The sequence below is a fragment of the Nycticebus coucang genome, chromosome 13 (assembly GCF_027406575.1).
Source record: "Nycticebus coucang isolate mNycCou1 chromosome 13, mNycCou1.pri, whole genome shotgun sequence".
NCBI lineage: Eukaryota > Metazoa > Chordata > Mammalia > Primates > Lorisidae > Nycticebus > Nycticebus coucang.
This window is the reverse complement of record NC_069792.1, coordinates 21,219,416-21,229,772: the sequence shown is the minus strand read 5'-3', so window position 1 is coordinate 21,229,772 and position 10,357 is coordinate 21,219,416. Positions and strand designations below refer to the sequence as shown.

Sequence of the window (10,357 nt, the reverse complement as noted above, 5' to 3'; positions counted from 1 at the left end):
TCAGCTCACTGAGTACACAATACCCAAATTAAAAAAAAAAACTGCAGTCTTAATGATCTTAAAGTCCCGAGGACAAAGTATGGGATGACCATGGCTTCTGAGAAGGAAGCCCAGGGAAAGGAAGAACAACAGAAAGGAAGACTTACACTATGTATTAATTCTGCCCAAATTTCCGGCTGACCTTGAGCTATGCATATATGGGACATGCTCCAAGCAGCAGATTTAAGGCTAAACAGATACTAAGATTGTTTAGAGTTCAGAGTTGCCTGCTAAAAGGAAAAAAACTCCTCTAAACAACAAACAAAATTGAGAAGATCTAAAATGCATCATTCATAAAATCCATGACACAGTTGAAAATTAGTAGACATATGGAAAAACATAAAAATGTGACCCATACTCAACAGAAAAGGAAATCAGGAACTAATCCCAAAATGACCCAGATAACTGAAGTAGAAGACAAGGATTTTAAAGCAGTTTTTCTAGTTATGATCAAGGAGATGAAGAAAAATCCTAATAATCAATAAAAAGAAATGAATTTTTAGATAAGAAACAGAAACCATAAAGGAGAACCTAATGAAAGTTCTAGAACTTAAAAATATATGAAGATTTAAAATTTCATTGGATGAGCTTAACAGCAGACTAAAGATTTTTTTAAAAAAATTCAATAAACTTGGAAGACAAATCTGATCTAAAAGAGAAAGAAAATAAATTATAAAAAAATTAACAGCATCAGGCATTTGTGAGTTATTATCAATAGGGCTAACATATGTGTAAGTGGAAACCAAGAAGAGATATAAAAAAAAAGAAAGAATATATGAGAATAATGATGGCCAGAAACTTCCTAAGTATGGTGAAAGACAAAAACTTACCAGTTCAATAAGCTTAGAGAGCTCCAAATAAGATTAATACAAATAAAAACAATACCCATGAATACAGAAGTCATACTAGTGCAAACCAAAAGCTAAAGATAAACATCTCAAGAGCAGCCAGAGAAAAGCAACAGATTACAAACAGGCGAGAAATGATTTGACTGATCACTAATTTATCAGAAATAATGGAGATCAGAAAATAGTGGACTATGTCTTTAAAGCATTTTAAAGTTAAAAAAAAACAAAACTGCCAACTCAGAACTCTCTGTCCAACAGAAATATTCTACAATAATGAAGGAGAAATAAAGACATATTCAGAGGAAAGGAATTCATCCCCAAGAAACCTACACTATAGAAAAGACTGAAGGAAATCCTATAGACTGAAGGGAAATGACAATACATGTATATTTAAAGCTTCAGGAATAAAAGAAAAATACTTACACTTTGTGACTCAAAGTCTTTAATTCCTTTATGCCTTAAAGATTCTGACTCAGGGAAGAGAGAGCAAGATGGCGGCCGAGTAACAGCTTCCTTGCATCCGGGCACCATGAGTCTGGGGAGATAGGACTCCAGGCATCTCTGGCTGGTGGGATCTGCCTATAATCATCCCTGTTAGGATACAGGGAGTCAGCGAGAGACCTCTGGACCCCAAGAGGGGGACTAAAACAGTGGAAAACCAGCAAGTGGTCGCGTGTGTTCAATCAGTCTAAACCCGCCGGCAACTGTAAGTACAGTAGCAGCGAGGCTGCAACCGGAAAGGCCTTACCTGTGAACTGTTTTGGTGTCTTTGGACTTGGCACTGAGTTGAACTGCCTTGAGGAGAGCCTGAGCGGGAGTGCGGAGAACTTCGGCCATTGTCTAGGGCCCCAGTCTGAGCCGCTGAGCCAGACGGAGCTAATGGTGTTTGGCTGTGGACCACAGGGAGCCATTGTGAGTGATCTGCCCCAGCAAGCTCCGCCCTCAGGGTAGCAGAGCAAGAATCGGGTGGGAGCTGGTAATCTAGTGACTGAGTAGCCTAAGGGCGGGGTCTGAGCTGCCTTCCAGCCCTAACCCTCAGGGGCAGAGTGAGACCGGTTTTGGCACACTGGATAAGTGGATAGCCACTTCAGCAGTGATTCCAGTGACAAGCACTTTCCTGGAAAAGCTTCTGCTCAGCAAGTTTACAAGTTCAAAGTGCCTTTTAAGTGGGCTGAAGAGAGATTTAGGGTGTCTACCTGCTGGGGTTTGAGAAATCAGCAACCTCCAGTCGTATCAGCACTGTGATTAACATCTCATACCCCAGAAGACCACGTGTTGCCCAGACAATATTCAACAACATAGACATACTGCTTTGTTTTTGGTTGTGGTTTTTTTTTTGGGGGGGGGGTGTTTTTTTGTTTATTTTGATGTTGTTGATGTTGTTTTGTTTTTTAATTTCAACCTTTTCCTTACAGATTTTTTCTTTCTCAATTTTTCTAGTTTAATTATAATTTCCCATTGCTGCCTTTTTCAATAACTAGAACTTCAATTTTGCTAGTGTTTCTACACCTATTATTTGGTTTTTCACCCAATTTTATCACGTAAAGTTTTCTGTTTGCTTGTTTTGGTTTGATTTACAGCATTTTTGTCTTTGCTCTCTACTTGGTGGAGGTGGGGTACTGTGTCTGATCAGGTTAGCAAAGAGCTGCTGACCTCAAGGGAACCACCCCACTGGGCACCCCCAGAAGGTGGGGGGTTTTTAAGGTTGTGTCAAAGTACCCTACTGTACACCTATATAGCTCTGTCTCCCTCTTTCTGTGCCTCTCTTCTTTTTGTCAATATTCCTTTTACCCACCCCCTCTCCTTTCTCTATTTTTTTTCTTTTTGCTCGTTCCTCCTTTCTTTCATCCCTTTCTTGCTCTTCAACCTTCTCATCCTCCTGGTCCTGCACCAAAAGGACTCATCGAAACCTTACTCCACAGGCACGAGAACTTAAAGAGCAAGAGGAAGTGAAAGGAAAATTAGGGCAAGGAAACAGATAAAAGAAATCACTCAAGAGGAAGAATCAGCAGAAAACTCCAGGCAACATGAAGAACCAGTCCAGAACAACCACGCCAAGGGACAATGAGGTAGCTACTGAAGAGGATTCCACCTATAAAAAAATGTTAGGAATGACAGGGAATTTAGAATACACATGATGAAAACAATGAAAGAAATGATGGAAACAATGAAGGAAACTGCTAATAAAGTGGAAAATAACCAAAAGGAAATCCAAAAACAGAATCAAATAAGAGATGAACGATATGAAGAATATAGAAAGGATATAGCAGAGCTGAAGGAACTGAAACAGTCAATTAGGGAACTTAAAGATGCAATGGAAAGTATCAGCAACAGGTTAGACCAGGCAGAAGAAAGAATTTCAAAGGTAGAAGACAAAGTTCTTGAGATAACTCAGATAGTAAAAGAGGCAGAAAAGAAGAGAGAGAAAGCAGAACGTTCACTGTCAGAATTATGGGACTTTATGAAGTGTTCCAACATACGAGTTATAGGAATCCCAGAAGGGGAAGAAGAATGCCCAGAGGAATGGAAGCCATACTAGAGAATATTATAAAAGAAAATTTCCCAAATATCACCAAAGATTCTGACACACTGCTTTCAGAGGGATATCGGACCCCAGGTCGCCTCAACTCTAACCAAGCTTCTCCAAGACACATTGTGATGAACCTGTCCAAAGTCAAGACAAAAGATAAGATTCTGCAAACTGCCAGGAGTAAGCGCCAGTTGACCTACAGGGGCAAATCCATCAGAGTGACCGCAGACTTCTCTAATGAAACTTTCCAAGCAAGAAGACAATGGTCATCTACCTTTAATCTCCTTAAACAGAACAATTTCCAGCCCAGAATTCTGTACCCTGCTAAGCTAAGTTTTAAAATTGATGGAAAAATCAAATCATTTATGGATATACAAACATTGAGGAAATTCAACAAGACCAGCTCTACAGGAAATACTTCAACCTCTTCTACACACTGACCACCACAATGGATCAGCAGCAAAGTAAGAACTCAGAAATTAAAGGACAGAACCTAACCTCCACACTGATGCAAAACATAAAACTAAGCAATGGACTCTCACAAAATAAGACAAATAGAATACTACCACACTTATCAATTATCTCAATAAATGTTAATGGCTTGAATTCCCCACTGAAGAGACATAGATTGGCTGACTGGATTAAAAAACACAAGCCATCCATTTGCTGTCTGCAAGAAACACACCTGGCTTCAAAAGACAAATTAAAACTCCGAGTCAAGGGTTGAAAGACAATTTTTCAGGCAAATGGAATTCAGAAGAAAAGAGGAGTTGCAATCTTATTTTCAGATACATGTGGATTTAAAGCAACTAAAGTCAAAAAAGACAAAGATGGTCACTTTATATTGGTCAAGGGAAAAATACAACAAGAAGACATTTCAATTCTAAATATTTATGGACCCAATTTAAATGCTCCCAGATTCTTGAAACAGACCTTACTGAGTAATATGATATCCGATAATACCATAATAACATGGGACTTTAACACTCCTCTTACAGAGCTGGATAGATCCTCTAAACAGAAATTAAACAAAGATATAAGAGATATAAATGAGACCCTAAACAACTGTGCTTGATAGACGCATATAGAACACTCCATCCCAAAGATAAAGAATATACATTCTTCTCATCATCCCATGGAACATTCTCCAAAATTGATCATATCCTTCCCCAAACCAGGGAAAGACCCAACAAGAAAAGAAAATTATAGACCAATATCACTAATGAATATAGATGCTAAAATACTCAGTAAGATCCTAACAAACAGAATCCAACAACACATCAAAAAATTTTACACCATGACCAAGTCGGATTTATCCCAGGGTCTCAAGGCTGGTTCAATATATGTAAATCTATAAATGTAATTCAACACATAAACAAACTTAAAAATAAAGACCATATGATTCTTTCAATTTATGCAGAAAAAGCTTTTGATAATATCCAGCATCCCTTCATGATCAGAGCACTTAAGAAAATTGGTATAGAAGGGACATTTCTTAAACTAATAGAGGCCATCTACAGCAAAAACACAGCCAATATCGTATTGAATGGAGTTAAATTGAAATCATTTTCACTTAGATCAGGAACCAGGCAAGGTTGCCCATTGTCTCCTTTGCTCTTTAACATTGTAATGGAAGTTTCAGCCATCTCAATTAGGGAAGAAAAGGCAATCAAGGGTATCCACATAGGGTCAAAAGAGATCAAACTTTCACTCTTCACAGATGATCTGATCGTATATCTGGAAAACACTAGGGATTCTACTACAAAACTTTTAGAAGTGATCAAGGAATATAGCAATGTCTCAGGCTACAAAATCAACACCCATAAATCTGTAGCCTTTATATATACCAACAATAACCAAGCCAAAAAAACAGTCAAGGACTCTATTCCTTTCACAGTAGTGCCAAAGAAGATGAAATATTTGGGAGTATACCTAACAAAGGACCTGAAAGATCTCTACAAAGAGAACTATGAAACTCTAAGAAAAGAAATAGCCCAAGATGTTAACAGATGGAAAAACATACCATATTTGTGGCTGGGAAGAATCAACATTGTTAAAATGTCCATACTGCCCAAAGCAATATATAATTTTAATGCAATTCCTATTAAAGCTCCATTGTCATACTTTAAAGATCTTGAAAAAATAATACTTCGTTTTATATGGAATCAGAAAAAACCTCGAATAGCCAAAACATTACTGAGCAATAAAAACAAAGCAGGAGGAATCACGCTACCAGACCTGAGACTGTACTATAAATCGATAGTGATCAAAACAGCATGGTACTGGCACAAAAGCAGAGAGGTAGATGTCTGGAACAGAATAGAGAACCAAAAGATGGATCCAGCTACTTACTGTTATTTGATCTTTGACAAGCCAATTAAAAACATTCAGTGGGGAAAAGATTCCCTATTTAACAAATGGGGCTGGGTAAACTGGCTGGCAACCCGTAGAAGATTGAAACTGGACCCACACCTTTCACCATTAACTAAGATAGACTCTCACTGGATAAAAGATTTAAACTTAAGACATGAAACTATAAAAATACTTGAAGAAAGTGCAGGGAAAACTCTTGAAGGAATCGGCCTGGGTGAATAATTTATGAGGAGGACTCCCCAGGCAATTGAAGCAGTATCAAAAATACACTACTGGGACCTGATCAAACTAAAAAGCTTCTGCACAGCCAAGAACATAGTGAGTAAAGCAAGCAGACAGCCCTCAGAATGGGAGAAAATATTTGCAGGTTATACCTCTGATAAAGGTCTAATAACCAGAATCCACAGAGAACTCAAATTTATTAGCAAGAAGAGAACACGTGACCCCATTTCAGGGTGGGCAAGGGACTTAAAGAGAAACTTCTCTAAAGAAGACCGACACAAAATGTACAAACACATGAAAAAAGCTCATCATCCTTAATCATCAGAGAAATGCAAATCAAAACTACTCTGAGATATCACCTAACCCCAGTAAGAGTAGCCCTCATAACAAAATCCCAAAACCAGAAATGTTGGCGTGGATGTGGAGGAAAGGGCACACTTCTACACTGCTGGTGGGAATGCCCACTAATACGTTCCTTCTGGAAGGATGTTTGGAGAATACCTGGAGACCTAAAAATAGACCTGCCATTCGATCCTATAATTCCTTTACTAGGTTTATACCCAGAAGACCAAAAGTCACAATATAACAAAGACATCTGTACCAGAATGTTTATTGCAGCCCAATTCATAATTGCTAAGTCATGGAAGAAGCCCAAGTGCCCATCGACCCACAAATGGACTAGCAAATTGTGATACACGTATACCATGGAATACTATGCAGCCTTAAAGAAAGATGGAAACTTTACCTCTTTCATGTTTACATGGATGGAGCTGGAACATATGCTTCTTAGCAAAGTATCTCAGGAATGGAAGAAAAAGTACTCAGCCCTACTATGAAGCTAAATTATAGCTTTCACATGAAGACTATAACCCAACTATAGCACAAGACTATGGGGAAAGGGCCAAGGAAGGGGAAGGGAGGGGGGAGGTTTTGGTAGAGGGAGGGTAATGGGTGGGGCCACATCTATGGTGCATCTTAGACTGGGTACAGGCGATTGCACTAATGTACACAGCTATGATTTAACAATAAAAAAAAAAGAAAAGAAAAAAAAAAGATTCTGACTCAGAATCTACTACTCAGCCTAACTTCTTACCCTCTCAAATATACATATATGCCAGGGGTGCAAAAAAAAGCATATACATATTTTAAGCAATGTTATCTATGTATTACTTTTCAAAGTTGAATTATGGTATCAATGTGTAGCATGATGTTAGCACAAAAGATAGTGTTAACTAGATAAATGCTGGTGTCACCATGCAACAGGCAGGTCAAAGAAAATGGCAGAAGCGCAGTTGTCATTTGAGGAATGCAAAACAATGCTGAAATTCAAGAATGTTGCGGAAGTACAATGTCTAACAGCTGTATACGTTCATCGTAAGTTGGAGACTTATGGTACTGTGTGTTTGATGTGCACAAGGGAAGATCTGGGAGGCCTCCCACAGCAACAAGTACTGCTTCTGCTACAGTGTTGGAACTGTTTACACACTTGCCACAGAAGTCTACTAAACACTGTGCACATGAGACAAGAATTAGCACAAGTGTATGATACATTCTTTTTTTATTAATATTAAATCATTGCTGTGTACATTAATGTGATCATGGGGCACCATACACTGGTTTTATAAACAGTTTGACACATTTTCATCACACTGGTTAACATAGCCTTCCTGGCATTTTCTTAGTTATTGTGCAAAATGAGAAGTTTTCATCCCAAGACTATTACATGCACTGAGACAGGAGAGCTTACCTCAGTGAGAATTTGCCAAGACAATGGATAGGATAAAGGGGTACAGTTGAGTTTCCCCCAGGTTCTCCTGACTCAACACTCCTTGACTTTTTCTTATAAGAGAGCCTAAAAGATGTGGTGTACTGTAGAAAACCAGCTACACTGGCAGTCCTTGGGGAAGAAATTTAAAAGGCACACACAGCAATAAAAGTGGACGCTCTAGTCAACATTGGTCAAGCAGTAGTTTGCCATCATCAGAACTGCGTGGATGCTGTTGGGAACTACTTTGAGTACCTCTTGTAATTGCAGAAGTTAAATGTGGCTTGTATTCATCTTTTGTTATCAGTATATATTGAGTATTACAATTTTAATAGTTTTTTCTTTTCTTAAAATGTGTACACAAGTTTTGGCACCCTCTATATACATACATACCTAACCTGCTGAGACAAGAAGTATGCAATAATTGAAGTTCATATATACAAGGATCATGTGCCCAAGGTAAACTGTAAATACCCTCCTCCTGCAATACTAAATGGTTCTTCCACACGGCTTAACTTTTTCTTTTCTTTTCTTTTTTTTTTATTGTTGGGGATTCATTGAGGGTACAAGAGCTTAACTTTTTCAAAGAGACACTTTCAAAGAGACATTTTTACAAGAGACATTTAATTGACTTTCTGACTATTTTTAATCAGGTTGTTTGGATTTTTTTGTTGTTGAATTGTGCAAAAGTTTTATATATTCTAAATAATAATCCCTATACAGATATAGACATTTCTCCAATGAAGATATATAAATGACTAATATTCACATGAAAAAATGTTTAATTTCACTAACATTAAGGAAATGCAAAACAAAACTACAAAGAGATATCACCTCACATCCACTAGGTGGCTATTATTTAAAAACAAACAAACAAACAAAACAATACTTCCAGCCACCAGTGGAGGAAAGTGCCTTCGAAAGCCACCCTGAGACCACCTCTGAACGTAAGACCTAAGTTGACCTAAGCAATGAAGAAACAACTGATTCCACTAGTTCTAAAATCAGCCCATTTGAAAATACTTAGCAAGAAGATGACAGCATGTTCTCTTGCACGATCTGGAATATGGATGGATTGGATCTAAACAATCTGCAAGACAGGATTCCAAGGGTGTTTTCCCACTTAACTTTGTACAACCCTGATGTGATATTTTTATAAGAAGTTATTCCCACATGTTACAATTACCTAAAGAAGAGAGCAAGTAATTATGAGATTATTACAGGGAACTTGGGGCCTTGAGCTTCTCAGCCTGAATTCTTTTCCACAAACATCTGAAGGTCATGAGTGATATTTCACAACTATAATGTTAAAGAAATCAAGAGTGAAATTAAAAAGCCAAGAAGTTATCCCTTTCCCCAGTACCAAAATGATGAGTAACCTTTTATGTGTGCATTCTAGAGAGCTTTAAAGCAGTCTGGCCAGTATGCTATTGGAGTATAAAGAAGGAAGTCACTGGTGGCCTGGGGATATTGAGGGAAAGCTCATATTGGAGGGGATATCTGGGGTATGTCGGCAAATGAACTTTGCCTTATGACTTCCCATTTGGGGAGCACCAGAAAGCATGGTAAGGAATGAATGAATCAGTTAAAAATGTTCTTAAAGAAAATGCAAAAGGCTCTAGAGCAGCAGTTCTCAACCTGTGGGTCCCGATCCACAGGAACTGTATTAAAGGGTTGCAGCATTAGGCAAGTTGAGAACCACTGCTCTAGAGTCAGCTGATTATGTTTGTAGTAGATATAAATTTAAGGGATCAAGAAGTTACCAAACGTGGTGGTTTACCCAACAATATTTTGGATGTCTGGAAGTTTGGGGGCAAAACTAAGCACTGTAAGTATACATGAGATATACGAATGAACTCTAATCTTGGAATAACTGCTACTTGTAAGCTTATTGTTGATCAGGTATTTTTCAGAGCAGCAGCAGAAGAGAGCTATATTAATTCCCAAAGTTTAGACCTCCTTGGATTGGAAAAACTGGACTGTGGTAGATTTCCTAGTGATCACCGGGGTTTTCTGTGCAACTGCTTTCAAATACAAGTTTTAAATGTCATTTTATTCTGGGTTTTGCAAATATAATTTCTTCCTTCTGGAAAAGTATGTTTACTATGGAGGAATACCCTGGATCATTGCAACAGGAAAAGAAAGCAACAATAACATTATTTTGTGATTGTGTCCTCAGAATTCAAGATTAAAGATTAATGTTTATTTAAACTAATGCATTTCCTGTGTTCAAAATGTGAGGTCTTTTAATGCTAAGGGCACAAAGTCTATCAGAGTTTTTAACAGTGTTTATAGCTGCCAGCGGGATTATAACCAGGAGCCACATTATTTTTGAACTAAACTTTATTTTTTTAATCAGGTGCTAACGGCCACATGCAGTGGTTCATGCCTGTAATCCTAGCACTCTGGGAGACTGAGGCAGATGGATTGCTTGAGCTCAGGAATTCAAGACCAGCCTGAGCAAGAGACCAAGCACACCTCTAAAAACAGCCAGGTGTTGTGGCAGGTGCCTGTAGTCCCAGCTACTTGGGAGGCTGAAGCAAGAGGATCCCTTGAATCCAAGAGTTTGAGGTTGCTGTG

At 38.3% G+C, this 10,357-nt stretch overlaps 1 pseudogene; it reads left to right on the top strand.

Annotated features, from left to right (window-relative positions):
• Nucleotides 1–7,289: 7,289 nt before the first annotated feature.
• LOC128563295 (tyrosyl-DNA phosphodiesterase 2-like) lies at nt 7,290–9,853 on the top strand (annotated as a pseudogene).
• The last annotated feature ends 504 nt before the right edge of the window (nt 9,854–10,357 follow it).